The following is a 17,567-nucleotide window of genomic DNA, read 5'->3' as shown; positions in this document are numbered from 1 at the left end:
TGTAATGACATATAGAAATTCACCTTCTTCCCCTCTACAGGCCCAAAGTAAGGACAGAAGATTTGAAATTGGGTCATTCAATAGCATTTGAAAGTAACTTCTTATAATCAAGCATATCTATCATAAAGTTTGATTCCAATTTAAAAAATCCTAGGTCTTTTCCATTTTTCTACAGCTCTACTAAAATTCATTAAATTTAAGAAATATGAAAATCCTTCACAAATAAAAACATGACGTGAGTAGAGCTTGCAGGCAGACATTTTCTTCTATCTTGCTGAGTTTCCAGCCCCTTATTGCCCAGAACAATTTTTAAGTAGGACACACAAATCAGAAAAGCAATATAATCTCAAAATTGGCTATGATTCAGGGTTGTGTTTTTGCTGTCTTCTAGGAAGCCAAATTTTTTAAAAATGAAAGAACACAGTTTTACAGATGGCAAGTCAAAAACATAGAGGTTTATTTTAAGGAATTTCAGGTGTGTTTCTACACCCTACTTCTTTGCCAATTTTTATCTGTGAAGGAGGGTGGTGGAAATGTTAACTCTCTGGTGGGCTGATGACAATACATGAGCGTGTATGTGCCCATGTAACTAACATACACAGATGCACAGCTCCCACCCCCCGCAAAAATGTGTTGCCTACTTAATTCCTTCTCTCCCACTTATCCAACACCATCTAGTAAAGGGGATGTGTGAATGGATTGAGAAACTCATTCATTATGGATGAACCGTTCCATTCCTTGGCTCTGTTGGTCATGGGAGAGAAGGTATGTGTTAGGAGTAAAATGTGCATGACTTCATATTGTTCAGGACAGAATGGCATGGACGAGAGCTTTTTTAGACCAATGAGAACAAGGCTCCCAGGAGTTTGGGGATAACAAATTATTAGAGAGAAAAAGAGATTTTAATGATCACTAATTATGATAGTTTATGTTCTTAGTTTATGGTAGTTTATTGTCCTTATGGTAGAACATCTATGTTCTCTCATAGATGTTTTTGAGAGATGCAATTAATGGGTGAGTTCCCTGTCCATACTCTGCTTATTTAATTCTTTGTCCTTGGAGTGGAGGAAAAGGTTATATACAAGATACTGGATGAAAGTCAATGGATGGTGAATTGGAAAATATAAGGGAATGCTAAAGCCCCAGAGAGTTTAGTTGTGTCAGAGAGATATTTTCATTTATAATTTAATATGCTGTAGGAAAAAAGTAAACTTTTTAGATATTTTTATTCACTGAAACCTTATTCATCCCTATGTTGGCATCTTAAATCCATATGAGTATTTTTATTCCAACTGGTTGAGAGGTAGAGATGAATTTCTGAATTTCTAGGTATACGTTTATTTTTAGACTCTGTCATTAGAGATGACATGCTATTTTGTTTCCTGCCATAACTGATATTCAGAAAACATTCTGACATTTAGCTAACATGACCTCAAGAACTTCCATGGGTGTTCAGCTCAATATGTGGCAAAAATTCCCTTTTTAAACAGTCTTATTTCTCTGTCAAATAAGTCTTACTTCTCTGGAAGTATACAGTGCTTCCAGATGTTAGGTTCCATTCTGATGGAAATCCAGCATGGTTCATCACTTCTTTACTTTATCCTTGTAATGTAATAGTTAATTTTTGGTAATGAAAATTCATTTCTTCTATAAGGTATTGAGCAAAGGAAACTGAAAAACTAAAATTAAAAATGAACACAGATGTCAATGGGTGATTCTAAGAAATTTAGAGTTCTTAGATTCATATTTTAAAGTGAGTGATTTTCACCAGGTACCAGGGACCAGAAATATTGGCTTATGTATGGGCTTTTGAAAACGGAGGGGAGGCCGGGCATGGTGGCTCACGCCTGTAATCCCAGCATTTTGGGAGGCTGGGGCAGGCAGATCACAAGCTCAGGAGTTTGAAACCAGCCTGGCCAATATGGTGAAACCCTGTCTCTTCTAAAAATACAAAAACTAGCCGGGCATAGTGGTGGGTGCCTGTAGTCCCAGCTACTCTGGAGGCTGAGGTAGGAGAATCACTTGAGCCCAGGAGGCGGAGGTTGCAGTGAGCTGAGATCGCGCCACTGCACTCCAGCCCGGGCAACAGAATGAGACTCTGTCTCAAAAATAAATGAAATAAATAAATAAATAAATAAAGGAGGGGAGGGGACAGGACGATTCATTTGGAGGTCATTTTGTGTGTGTGTGTGTGTGTGTGTGTGTGTGTGTGTGTGTGTGTGTGTTGTTTAAAGTAAGGATTAAATTGTATTTTTCCACTTATAGTGAGCTAATACAGCTCTGAAATGGATGTGTAGAATAGTTGTTATACATGTAAACACTGAAGCCAAACTGTCTAGGTTGGAATCCATGCTTGGGAGTCTTCAAGTTATCCATCTCTCTGTACCTGTGCTTTAGATTTGTCAGCTGCAAAATGGTGCTAAGAATATTCATATTGTTCTTATGAGATCAAGTCAATATATATTTCAACATTTGAAACAGTGCTAGTACACATTAAGTGTTCAATAAGTGTTGTCATTATTATTTTATAGGTAACATTAGTTTTTAAATAGTCCACTGTTTCATGAATGATTTAAGTAACTAATCTATTCTTATCAGTTTTGCATCTGCACATAGGCATGATTTTGGAACCTCTATTCTACTTTTGTAGTCTATTTGTCTCTTTTTGTGACAGTGCTAGAGTAATTTAATTGTCACATATTTGCTATAAACCTTGATATCGTAAGCCTTACTCTCTCATCTTTCCTCTTCTTTTCTAAATTGCTATGGATATCCACAACATTTATTTGAATTGCATTAAATTTACAGATTAGAATGGGAATAAATATTATCTTTATCATGTTATTTTTTCATTCAGAGATGTGGTATATCTTTCCATTCATTTAGATATTTTTTGTGTGTTTTCCCATAGTGTATTAAAATATTTCTCTGTAAAAGTCTTATTCATTTTTTAAGGTTTATTGCCATTATATATGGGATTATATTTTCTGTTTAATAATAACTGGTTTAAAAGACAGAGAAATTGTTACTTTTTAGAGCATAATGTGCCACTATTTTAAATGAATTGCATGAGATTTATTATAAATATTTTTATTAGTTGTTAAATTTATTAAACGCTTTTTCTACATCTGTCAAGATGATAAATAATTGTTTCCCTTCATTCTGTAAAAATGGTGAATTAGATTGATTTTCTAAAGTTAAATTTATTTTTGCAAGTAGTTAATGTTACCCAGCTATCTTGCTAATTTTTACTAGTTCTAATAATTTCCTGCTGATTCTTAAGAATGTTCTATACAAATACTTCTATCAACTTCTTTTCTAATCCTCATACTTTTTTATTTTTCCATTGCACTATATGAATTGCAGTATTATATTCAATATTAAAATCAAAACAAAAAAAATAAAAATATAAAAGGCTAATTTCACAGCATCCAGGGAAGAATCTGAAGTAAGATGCAAAAGCACAACTCCATAAAGGGGAAGTCTCATGGATTTGATTTTCTCTGATGACAGGTCCAGAGATGATATTTCCATCTGGCAAAGAATACATAGGCTGCACAAGGGTCTCCTGCAAATCAGCAAGAAAAGATGGGAAACCCAATAGTAGAATTAGCAGAGAATATGACTATACAATCCACAGACAGGAAGCATAAGTACCTGATCTACAAATGAAAAAGAACTCAACCTTATTAGCAATCAGAGAAATGCCAAACTAAAATAACAATGAAATAGTACTTCATACCCATAATTTTGGCCAAAATAAAATGTTGAGCAGTCTCAAGTCAAGATTAAAAAATATGGCAGTGAGAATCTTTGTATATGCAGCCACACAGAAGAGCAAATTGGAAATAATTACAAAAGTTGACGATATGCTTACTGTGAACCTAGTGATTATAATCCTGTTATATAACATCCCCTGCCAAGGAAACCTTTTATACTGGTAAAAATATATATGTAGTATGTTCACTGTAGCATTGTCCTAGTTAGAAACAAACTAAATAGCTATCAATAGGGAAATTGATGAAATATGTGGAAATCAAGAAGAATGAACTTGGGCAACATATTGACATTGATAGATTTCAAAAACATAATGTTGAGTGAAGAAAAGTAACAAGGTACATCAGATGAGAGCATTTCTGTAAATTGAAAGCACATACCTATAACAATAGTATTTATTGCTTATGAATATATATGTAAATAAATATATAAAAGATGGCTTGGAAAAACTCACATTAAATACACAAGAATAAATGTCTTTGATGGGAAAATGGATTTGGAGATGGGGACATACAGAATAATACAATTACATGAATGAATCAAATACAAAAGGAAAGTGGGACATGGGTCAATTCCGCTATAAAGTGAGAATTATGATCAATCTAATTCTATGAATGTTCAATTTTTAAAAACTGAGAGGGAGTAAGGGAAGGAGGAACGAAAGAAAGGACAAATTTTCAAAAAAGAAAATGAATAGCTATTCTGAAGAGTCAAAATTATGCCAAAAAGCCAAAAAGAAGAGGAATGAAAATATCAGCTCTAGCTCTCAAGCAGGGAATGAGTTCTATGAAGTAAATTTAAAGTGCCTAATGGAACTATTCACAAGGATCTAAAGAAAACTGGCAAGAAACATAAAATCAGCACATACCTTTAGGGTGGAAAACATCTGATACACCCAACCACCTTCCCATCCCCCAAACTCACCACCCCTCATTACAGCCATCTTGCCAATTCTGAAAATATGGAGTTCTTTTCTGCTTGAGGAAATCTTTTGAGACTCAGTTGGCTTTTTAAATGGATAATGATAGACGTAGTGCTGTATTTTAGGCAAGGATTCAGGTTTGGTGAATCACAGGGATTTTCTAATTTCAATCATCAGTAGCCTTGGTTAGTGGAATCTGCACTAGTGTGACTGATGTTTTCCCAGAAGGATGTTGTACCACCCTAATGAAGCTTCCCTGAGTTCTCTCTACTCGCAAAAAGAAAATCTAGTTGACTGAATTATCTTATTTCGCTATAGTCAGCTCTCAGGGAAAAAATATTTATGCCACTGTGGTTGAACCTCTGGAAAACAGACATATGTGCAGAGAAAAAAGAAAAAAGTAAAAGAAAAAAAGGAGTGAGTGAAAGTAGCTTTAGCTGGAGAGGGATAGGAAGAAATTGAGCTGGCTTAGCCAAGAGTCATGAAGAGACTAGATGCAGAGACTCATGATAGCTTAGGACTTTGGTGCAGTCTTGAGAAATTAAGAGTTTTCAAGCCAGCAGGTGTGGCAATCCCCCAGTGAGGGACATTCATGCTGTCTTATTTGGCCTTTGTGAGAGATGCAATGATGATCTCTAAACAAGCAGGTCCTCTCTGGTATGGTTTTTACACCGGGGTGCACCCATGAGGATGAAGAACCTGCATTTCTCTTTGGAGGTGGTGCAGAGCAAAATGAACCTGTCATTCACCGACATGTACTTCATGGTCCAGTTCCAATGACCAGGCCTTAGAGACTCCGGGACTCTCATCCCCTTAACCTCACATACACAAATACGTACACACAAACACTCAAATGGAAAAAATCAAGATTATGCAAGGTCTATCTAGGTCCAGTGTGTATTCTGGATCTCAAGTGCCAGGTGTCCTATGGCTTAAAAGGAGAAGGACTGAGAAAGAAAGGACCTAAAATTTGAGAAAGCCTCCAAGCCTCGCAATTTCCCAAGCTCTGTGTTAACTCAGTAACTGTTCACAACCACAACAACCCTGTGCAGTATGTATTATCATTATTATCTCATTATAACCAATGAGGACCTGAAGCTCAGAGATAAAATGCCATGCTGATCATCGTGAAGCGAGAAGCCGCGGCCAGCACCTTCACCCATTCCCTTTCTGTCTTCACCAGTTGTGCTCTTCTCCCTGTAAAATGCCTGAAAGATTCAATGGAGCAGTTGACACAAAAATAAAATCACTTCTCTATTAGAAGTAAATTGTAATTACAGATTTCAAGTCCTCCTTTTTTGATAGACAGTGGAATGATGTAAATGTCCTTAAGGCAGTAGTGGTCCTTAATTGTACTCACTAATACAGTGAGAGGATTGGCCTAGAAAATGTCTAACTTTTTTTATGTCTAACCCATTTTGTGATGTTCCCTTCCCAAAGGATATTCTCCTTTCCTACTGTCATCTAGGACATCTCATGCTGGGTGACTTCCCAGTACCCAGCCTTTAGAGGCTGTCTTGTTCAGTAACAGACCTTGCTTTGTTTCAGAACCAAATGAAACAACTCCTTACTGCCTTTACCTCCCCAGGAAATCTTCCCCAAACTGCCTGGTTTAATTTACTTCATGATTTCTGAAAAGTCTCCAGCTATTGATTCTTTTGGGTAATAATGAAGACATTCTGGAAGTAATAAGAAGGCTTATTCATACTTAAGTGTGAATTAGTTCAGACAACAGGCTGTTCTCTTAAAACCCATGTGAAATTGCTCTGTGAGGAGAAAGTAGGGGTAGCATTATTAAAAGGGAAGAGATACTATCTGAGAATATTGTGAAAGTGGAAGCCAGCATAACCGGGATTTTATGCAGCTGAAGAGCAATTTAAAGTGCTATCTCTCTAGAATTGGAATGGACAGGATGTCAGAAGATGAAAAAGTAGAGTAATAAACAGGTAGATGAGAGGTGCAAAGGCAGAAGGTACATTTTATCTCCACGCCAACTCTACCTATCCAACCATCTAAGGACTTGGGATTCTCCATGCAGATGTTCAGGGAGTCCGATTGCCTGCTTCTCAGGAGTCAGCCCTTTGCAGAGTCACGTCTGCAAACCAAAACACAATTCCTAGCCCCTTCCTGCCTAGCCAAGTGGGAATTCTGTGCACTCACGGTGTAAAGTAACTGTTTCAGAGAACTGTGGCTTCTATGCTATCTCATAACAAAATGAAAGAAATTGCACTCAAATTGCAGCACATTTGAAGCAGGTAAGCTATAGGAAAGAATTATTGATGACTAGATCTTCACTTCTGTGGTTCTGTATCTCTAGTTTGTGTGGTTGGGTGGAGAGGTTTCTGTTTCATGTATTTTACTAGAAGCATATTATTAAAGGGAGTTTTCATATGATTGTGGATTCAGAGTTGAGTTTTTTTGTTACGTGTGTGTGTAAATGAGAGAAAGACAAGAAAAATAAGAAAAAGAGTAAGGGTTTCCCCAACCTACTGAAGTCTTTGCAAATTCTTCCAGAATCTTTGCAAGTGGGTAACAGTTTAATCCTTACCTTTTTCCCTCTCTGGTTACTAAGAAGTAACAGGAGATGGAAACCTATTTGATTGTGGAGACTGTGCAGTGGTGTGTTCATTAGCATTCTCGTGTAAGTTTCTAATAAATGTGTGTGGTTACACAGAGATGATATAATCAGTTTGTGGGGAGTGCTGCTCTGCACACATTGCACCTGGCTTACTCCCAGCAGTGTACTATGCTACCTCTAAGAAGTATCAGGCTCCGAATAGGCTGAGGATTTTTAACCCTCATGAGTTTGTTGGCACAAAGGAAAAGAGCAAGACTGTGTTTGGTTTTGGTAGTGCTTGTACCCAAAGAGAGATAAAAGTGCCTTGCACACAGGATGATAGTGGTAAAAACAATATCCTAGGGATTTTTATATCAAAATTAAATAAATGAGTTTATTTTAGAGAAGTAGACAGAATGTTTGCAATATCTGGGAAGAAAATGCTACAAAACTCAGACCTTGATCATTGTGACAGCCAGAGGCAAAACCAACTGCAATTTCCAGTTTTTTTTTTCTTTAAACAAAACAAAACACAACTAACTTTTATTTTAGATTCAGAGGTATATGTGCAGGTTTGTTAAATAGGTAAACTGCGTGTCATGGGGGTTTGGTGTACAAATAATTTTGTCATGTAGTATACCATAGTTATCTTTTTTTAATCCTCTCCCTCCTCCTAACCTTCATCCTCTGATAGGCCCCAGTGTCTGTTGTTCCCCAGTTCATGTTCATGAATTCTCATCATTTAGCTCCCACTTACAAGTGAGAACATGTGGTATCTGGCTTTCTGTTCCTGCATTAACTTGTTAACTATAATGACCTCCAGCTCGATCCATGTTGCTGCAAAGGACATGATTTCATTCTTTTCTTATGGCTACATAATATTCCATGGTGTATATGTACCATATTTTCATTATTCAGTCTACCGTTGATGGGCATTTAGGTTGATTCCATGTCTTTGTTATTGGGAATAGTGCTGCAATAAACATATGTGTGCATGTGTCTTTATGATGGAACAATTTATATTGCTTTGGTTATATAACCAGTAATGGGATTGCTGGATCGCCCAGTAGTTCTGTTTTTAGTTCTTTGAGGAATCACCACACTGCTTTCTACAATGACTGAACTAATTCATACTCCCGCCAGCAGTGTATAAGTGCTCCTTTTTCTCTGCAATCTCACCAACATCTGTTATTTTTTGACTTTTTAATAGTAGCCATTTTTACTTGTGTGAGATGGTATCTTATTGTGGTTTTGATTTGCATTTCTTTACTGATCAGATACTGAACTTTCTTTTTATACGGTTTTTGGCTACATGTGTGTCTTACTTTGAAAAGTGTCTGTTCATGTCTTTTGCTCATTTTTTAAGAAGGTTATTTGTTTTTTCTTGTAAATCTGTTTAAGTTTCTTATAGATGCTGGATATTAGGTCTTTGTCAGATGCATAGTTTGCAAATACTTCCTCTCATTATATGGGATTTCTGTTTACTCTGTTGATACTTTCTTTTGCTGGGCAGAAGCTCTTTAGTTTAATTATATCCCATTTGCCAATTTTTACTTTCGTTGCAATTGCTTTTTATGTCTGCCTCATGAAATCTTTGCCAGTTCCTATATCCAGAATGGTATTGCCCAGGTTGTCTTCCAGGGCTTTTTTATAGTTTTGGGTTTTACATTTAAGTCTTTAATCCATCTTGAGGTGATTTTTTAATGTGGTATAAGGAAGAGGTCCAATTTCGATCTTCTGCATATTGCTAACCAGCTATCCCAGGACCATTAATTAAATGGGGAATCCTTTCTCCATTGCTTGTTTTTGTCAGCTTGGTCAAAAATCAGTTGGCTATAGGTGTGAAGCCTTGTTTCTAGGCTCTCTGTTCTGTTTCATTGGTTTATGTGGCTGTTTTTGTACCAATGCCATGCTGTTTTGGTTACTGTAGCACCGAGTATAGTTTGAAGTCAGGTAGTATGATACCTCCAGCTTTGTTCTTTTTGCTTGGCTATTTGGGCTCTATTTTGGTTCAATATGAATTTTAAAATAGTTTTTTTTTCTAATTCTGTAAAGAATATCATTGTTAGTTTGATAGGAATAGCATTGGATCTATAAATTGCTTTGGGCAGTATGGCTGTTTTAATGATATTGATTCTTCTGATCCATGAGCGTCGAATGTTTTTTCCATGCTTGTGTCTTCTTTGATTTCTTTGAGCAGTGTTTTATAATTCTCATTATAAAGATCTTTCACCTCCCTGGTTAGGTACATTCCTAGGTATTTTATTCTTTCTGTAGCAATTGTGAATGGGATTGCCTTCCTGATTTGGCTCTTGGCTTGGCTGTTGGTGGCATATAGGAAAGCTAGTGACTTTTGTACATTGATTTTGTGTCCTAAAACTTTGCTGATGTTGTTCATCAGCTGAAGGATCTTTTGGGCTGAAATTATAGGGTTTTCTAGAAATACAATCACATTGTCTGCAAACAGGGATAGTTTGACTTCCTCTTTTCCTATTTGGATGCACTTTCTTTCTTTCTCTTTCCTGATGACCATGGCAGCACTTCCAATACTATGCTGAATTGGAGTGGCAAGAGAGGGCATCTTTGACTTGTGCCAGTTTTCAAGGGGAATGCTTCCACCTTTTGCTCATTCCATATGATGTTGGCTGTGGGCTTGTCATGGATGGGTGTTATTGTTTTGAGGCATCTTCCTTGAATACTTAGTTTATTGAGTGTTTTTAACATGAAGTTTTAACATGTTGAATTTTACCAAAAGCCTTTTCTGCATCTGTTGAGGTAATTGTGTTGTTTTTGTCTTTAGTTCTGTTTATGTGATGAACCACGTTTATTGATTTGCACATTAAACCAACATTGCATCCCAGGAATAAAGCCTACTTGATCATGGTGGATTAGTTTTTTGATGTGCTGCTAGATTTAGTTTGTTAGTATTTTATTGAAGATTTTTACATCAATATTCATCAAGGATATTGGACTGAATTTTTTTCTTGTTGTGTCTCTGCCAGGTTTTAATATCAGGATGATGCTGGCCTCACAGAATGAGTTGGAGGAATCCCTTCTCAATTTTTTGAAACAGTTTCAGTAGAAATGGCACCAGCTCTTTTTGTATATGCGGTAGAAGTCAACTGTGAATTCATCTGGTCCTGGGTTTTTTTTTACAATTTCCATTTCACATTCAAAGCAAACTAAATAGTTTGCCTTCTGTTTGTGGAGACCAAGTAACCGTGAGATTTTACTTCAGAAGCAAAGGTCCAGAAAAGCTCTTCACATATTTGTAACAGAGTTTGGATGCCTTATTACTAAGGCTTAGTCTGTGGCCTCTTTGGGATCCAATGCTTCATGTGTTTGCTGGAATGTAACAGCTCTGTCATGAGTCCTACTCTTTTTTCTTCTGCCTACTTTTTTGGAAATCCACACAGAAGCCGTGTTTGTTTGCAGAATCTGCAAATGAGAGGATTAGCAGGAAGCAGATAATTTGTGGGATGGGCAATAGAAGCAACTCACTCAATGAGATCCAAACAATCTTCCAGTCTCTGCTACTGTGATACAATTTAGGAGGGATATTGTAGCTTATGCAGAGCCAAACCTTTAGGAGGGACTCTTCCAGGAAATCTGGGTCTCATGCATAAGAATAAAACCTCAGGACACTCTGTCTTCATTGCTAAAAATCTCCTTTACTTTCATGCTTCACCAGGGTGGTCTTCTTGGCCTCGTTTATGCCTCGTTTTTACCTCACTGTTGAGGAAGCAGTTCTTGTCATGCAATTATTACTTTTATTGAATTGTAGATTACTATGAGATGTAAACTCTTCCAACTTGTACCAAGTTCCAGCGAGTTGAACAATAGCTGTAATTCCTATAAAAGAAAACAGAGAGGCGAGGCACAGAATTAGTTAATTATGGAAAACAGAGCCCAAGAACCTCTTATGGCCTCCAATTGGCATTGAAAAACTTGTAGTAAACATAGACTAAACCTTCTGTATTTCAGAGTTAATGAAGTAAAATAGCATTTCCGCTACTCATTCCAAGATGAAAATAACGCCCTAGTAACAGCTGCAGATACACAAATCCCAGACTTCCATGAAGCCTTAAGCCATACTTATGAAAGCTTGGCTAAACTTGATGGAACAAATCTATTGCATCTTTATATTCAAAGTATCTCATCTATAAACTTCCAGAAATATAAGTCCCGATTCACAACTAACAAAGCATCTGCAGAAATCTAGGCTTAGAGTCACACATTTGAATCACTCATGTATAATGAATAAACAAATAAATGCTTAGTGAAATCATATAACATATTCAGTAGTGTGAGTCCGGGGAAAAAAGAATCAGTGATGCATTATATGCCCTCACCTAGTTGGAAAGACATATAGAACTACTATAAAGGATACCATACTTATATAGAAGGAGCCATGGATACTATAAAGATCAACACTGTAGCAAGTTTCCCAGGAAAAGAGAAAGGAACTGAGCTGAGCCTTGACGAATACACAGAAGAAGAGCCTATGTTATCAGTGAGAGGAAAAATAAAGGCAAGTACAGGCAAAACTGAATTGAATTCAATTATTATAAAATATGTACTGACCACCATTATGGCCAGGCATTATGGGAGTATGAAGCAGGGAGAACAACCTATTCTTTTTTAATCCTAAGAGTTTGTCAGAGGAAGCCAATGCTCAATCCCTTCTTGATGACTTTCACATTTAAATATGCAGCTCTTATTTAAACTATGTGTTCTACTATACCATCTCGGTATACAAAAAAAGTGCATAGTTGAAATGCTGATTATTAGATTCGATGGCAAGAATAAAAAGTTAATTCAAAATATTCAAAAAGATTTTAACTCTTCCATCTGAGACAACAGTCTCATTGGAATAAGATAAATATCCTGATTCTGGAGTAGGCAGTGAAATGTTACTAAATTTTGTACATGAATCTCTCCTATATATAGGGAAAGGGGAAGAGAGCAAAAATAACTCACGATTTTTAAGCTGAGTTTTTAAGAAACCCAACAGTCCATGGGCAGATTTCCCAGTTTCTGTAAATGTTTAAATAGAACTTAATTTTATAAATATAATTTAAATAACTTTTTAAATTATAGTAAAAAATCCATTGATTGTATGCCAGATTTTGAAACACCAGAGTTCAGCAATCCTAAACATGCTGGACCAAATGTTATCCAAGGTAGAATTCTTTCATAGGACTTTTTTTTCCTCATGGAAAGAGTTTTTACTCAATGATTTGTTCTATAGAATCTTTCTGTCATTCATTGTAGTAGCTAACATTTATGGTATGTTTAGTGAGTGCAAGATTCTTGAGCTAAGCATTTTACATGAGATGATTTAATGCTCACAATAAATCAATAAAATAGACACTAATAGCCCCATTTTGTGATGGGGTACATGAAGCTGAAGAGAAAACAGACAATGGCCTAAAGCAAATGGTGAAGCCAGGATTGGCACCTAGAGAGGCTAACAGTGGGGGTTAAGCCCTTATCCACTACCCCAGGATGCCCTAAAGATATCTACATGACAAAATTCAGCACAGACTAAATGACTATGATACATTCTTGCAGTTAGTAATAATAGTACAATGCCCTTTCTCCCTAACAATCTACCTGTACCTAGATTGGCAAAAGAACTTTAGTATTTTTCACATAACAAATCACTTTTTATCCTCAGAGATGCTCAGAGCACTTTGCCTCTCATACATAATGCATGATTATGAAGAGAGTACAGGAATTATTTTAAGATGTAACTCCTCATTCTTTAGTTAAAAACCATTAATGTTCATGTTATTTATGCTCAAGGTTATTTTTTCCTCATTGCTGAAAACATGAGCCATTTAAAAATTATACCCAAGTGCAAGTTCTCCAATAAGAAATATTCATGCTGTAATTACAAGGTGGAAATTATATTTTAAAAAATAAAATAACACTATGTCTTTTAGGCTGCCTAGGCTAATGAAAAATGCCTTGATTTTAGTCCAGCCAGGATATATCACTAGCAGCTCCAGAATTAGTTTACCTTTTACCTCAGAAGCTTTAACTTATCACCTTCTGCAATCTACTGTCTGGGAAGTCAAGAATGCAAACTGCATTTCATATCCTTTACACCTCAAGTTTATCTCTCCCCCCATTTAGATGATGTGATATTCTGCCAAAATTGCAGGATTTAAATGCATTCAGCAGCCTCAGTTCAAGTAGCTAATTTTCTCTAAGAAGTTTTTTTTTTCTTTTTCTTTTACATCAGGCATCAGCAGGATATCATTGTATAAACATAAACTGTTAAAGAGAGTTTTCAGATTTCGATGACATCATTTTTACGCCCCACTTAGGAGGTTTTATTTATTTTAAAAAATCATTTTATTTTTATTCTAATAACCAATCACATGGTTTTAAGTGCCCAGTTCAGAGTCTAAAATGGACAATACTTATTAAAGATTTTAGTCACATAAAACTAAATCTTTGAAGTATTTATTTGTCTATGAATAGAATTCCTTTGTGTCCTTACCTTGAAAAGGTGGTAAGAACATCTCTAAAAGTCCTGGTTTTCATTTACTTTGATTCCACAAACCTTCCAGAAACCAGAAACATCAAAATATGATCTTTCAATAATATTAACCTATAGTAGAAAGAAATATGGTTTGAATAGACAAAAGGCCTATCAAAGTGAAGCCATTGTAGGACTTGGAATTTATGTCCCCTAAAGACTGAACACAACTAAAAATTGCATGAACCTAACTTTAGGACTGGTGGTGGTGTTTTAACTTCAACATCAGGTCATCGCACCAAAACCAATACCTATTAGATGCCCTAACCATTTCTTTCTTGTACTCTTCTCTCTTTCTCTCTCTCTCTCTCTCTCTCTCTCTCTCTCTCTCTGTTTTCTCCCTGTTTTCTGATTCCTCATCTGGCAGTGGATTTCAGATCTCTTCTTCTGCAAAGAATTCCCTTAGTACATGGCACTTACCTCAGACAGCTGGTCCCACCATGTGTTTCCGATGCTTGGTAACAGATAAAGTATAGTCCTTTGATTCAAATGAGAAAGGTGCAAGCTTTCAGCAAATGACTTTCCCTTCCAAACTCATTTCAAAGAAGTTTAAAAATAATATAATGTTAACAAGAAAATGTGTTTTAATGCTCAGTGAGTAAGGAAACTCAGATTCAGTTAGGGTGGGATGAAATCCCATTGCCCTTTTCTCTATCTCTCCTCCCACCAAGGGGTCCTATTGAAGGTGCATTTATGACAAGTGGGAAGCAAAGCAGGTTAAATAAAGTTCCATCATCCTAGCCAGAAGACCAGCTATGGGAACATCAGGAAACTAGAAAGTGCTAGGAACAGGAAGGATCTTGGGAAAGAAACCCCATAAAATTATTTATGAACTCCTAGGCTTTCTCTGAAGTTGTATATGCATCGATTGGATCCTAAACAGCTTAACAAACACTATGAGAACTGAACTAAGAGATAGGTCCCAGAACGGCCATCAGGTTGTGTGTACATTGGACAGATCAGAAAAGCACTTACAAAGGCTTTGAGAATGAAGCTTACATTGGAACCGCAAGGGCCAATTGCCTGCTAAAACAAAAAATATTAACATTCTCCATAGGATTTAAACAAAACCAAGAGTTGCGTAACGTAACATTCAAAATATCCAGGCTACAATATAAAATTATTTGTCATATAAAGAACTAGGCAATCTCAATCTGTATGGAAAAAGACAACCAATAGACAGCAACACTGAAGTGACACAGATGTTGAAATTATCTTACAAAGACCTTATAATAAATAAAGGAGTGCATTCTAGAAATTAAAGAAAAGATTACAATTCTCAACAACAAAAAAGGGAAGAAGATACTGGGAGAAAGATAACAGAGCCTCATTTTATAGTAATATGTCAAAATATCTAATACTTGTGCCATTAGAATACCAAAGAAGAAAAAGAGTCCAGTGTTAAAATTTTTTTGAAGGTATGATGGCTGTAACTTTGGAAATATGGTGAAATATGTAGATGTACACATTCAAGAAGCTCAGGAATCCCAAACAAGAGAAACTCAAAGAAATCTATCATAATTAAACCGCTAAAAATGAGACAAAAATTTGAAAGTAATCAGAGTAAATGACTTATTATACATAAGAAAACTCTTCAGATTAATTGCAAACCATGGAGGTCAGACACAATTGAATACATTTTAAAGAACTGAAAAGCACTGTTAACCCAGAATGCTCTACTGTGTGCAGTGAAATAGCCTTCAGAAATAAAGGTGAAGAAAATACTTTCCCAACAGAAGAAAAATTAAGGGAATACATTATCAGCATATCTGTTCTGAAATAATTGATAACAGATATTTCACTGACAGAAAGTGAAATGATAGCAGAAGGAAATTTTGAACATCAGGAATAAAGGAAGAGCAATAGAAATGATAAATATCTATGCAAACATATTATTCTATGTGAATATATTATTTTTTCCTCTCATGTTCTTTACATTATTATTGTAGGCAGCCTTCTTAAGTGGCTCCCAGTGTGATCCATCCTTCCTGGTATTCATGCCCTGTGTAGATCCCTTTCCTTGAGTGTGGACTAAACCTAATAACTAAGCCTAATGATTCTAACCAACACAGCTGGAGCATCCCTAATCTGAAAATTCAAAATCTGAAATGCTTCATAATTTGAAATTTTGAGCGCCAACATGATGCCACAAGTGGAAAATTCCACACCTGATGTGATAGGTTGCAGTCAAAACTTTGTTTCATGAACAAAATTATTTCGTGTTTAGACTCCGGTGCCATCTCCATAATATCTCATTAGGTATAGGCAAATATTCCAAAATCAAAAAATATACTGAAATTTGAAACACTTCTGATCCCAAACATTTCAGATAAGGGATGCTCAACTTGTAGAGCATGGCAAAATGAAGAAATTCACTTCCATGATTAAGGTATCAAAGATTGTAACTCTGGGAGTGGTGGTGCATGCTTGCCATCCCAGATACTTGGAAGGATAAGGTGGGAGGATTGCTTGAGCCCAGTAATTTGAAACCAGCCTGAGCAACATAGCAAGACCTTGTCTCAAAAAGAATTTTAAAGGCTGGAGGCAGTGGCTCAAGCCTGTAATTCCATTGCTTTGAGAGGTTGAGGCAGGAGGATCACTTGAGTCCAAGAGTTTGAGGCTTCAGTGATCTATGATTGCACCACTGCACTCCAGCCTGAGCAACCGAGCAAGACCTTGTCTCTATAATTAATTGAATTGAGATTCCTTTTTTTTTCACCCAGCTGTGTCATTTTGTATTCTCACTCACAATATATGAGAGTTCTGGTTGCTCCATATCTTTGCCAACACTTGAAATTGTCAGCATTTTAATTGTAGCCATTATCATAGATGTATATCTCATTTTAATTTTAAAACAAAGATACAAAGTATAGCTGCTCTGGAAAAGTTTGACAGTGTTTTATAAAATTAAACACACACTTAGAATAAGGTCTGGAAATTCTACTCCTATTTGCTTTAGAGAAAGGAAACTTATGTTCATGCAAAAACCTGTACACAAATGTTTATAGTTGCTAAAATTGGAAACAACTGTGGTCCTTGAGCAAGTGAATGGGTAAACAAATTGTGGTACATTTATAAAGTGGAATATTATTCAGCAATAAAAGGAATGAATTATTTATATACGCAACGACATGAATGAATGTTAAAGGTGCTAGTCTCAGTAAAAGAAGCCAGTCTCTTTAAAAAGTTACATACTCTATGATTCCACTTTCTAAAATTTTTAATTATTGTGGGTACCTACTAGTTATATATACTTAGGGAGTACTGGTGATATTTTGATACAGGCATACAATGTGTAATGATCAAATCAGGATAATTGAGGTATCCATCACCTCAAGCCTTTATCACTTCTTTGTGTTAGGAATATTCCAATTCAACTCTTTTGGTTATTCAAAAAATATACATAGAATTAATATTAGCTATAGTCACTTTAATGTGCTACCAAATACTAGATCTTATTCATTCATCTAACTGTGTTTTTGTACTCATTAACCACACCACCTTATCCCTCTCTCCCTGCCACCTTTCTCAGTTTCTGGCAACCATCATTCCACTATCTCCATAAGTTTAGTTTCTTTAGTTCCCACATATGAATCAGAACATGCAATATTTGTCTTTCTGTGCCTGATTAATTTCATTTAACATAATGTCCTCCGGTTCCATCCATGTTATTGCAAATGACAGAATTTTATTCTTTTTTATGGCCAAATAGTACTCCATTGTATACATGTACCACATTTTATTTACCCATTCATCTGTTG

Source organism: Macaca mulatta, chromosome 8 (assembly GCF_049350105.2).
Source record: "Macaca mulatta isolate MMU2019108-1 chromosome 8, T2T-MMU8v2.0, whole genome shotgun sequence".
NCBI classification, from domain to species: domain Eukaryota; kingdom Metazoa; phylum Chordata; class Mammalia; order Primates; family Cercopithecidae; genus Macaca; species Macaca mulatta.
The sequence above is the reverse complement of the archived record's forward strand: the minus strand, read 5'-3'. Positions refer to the sequence as shown.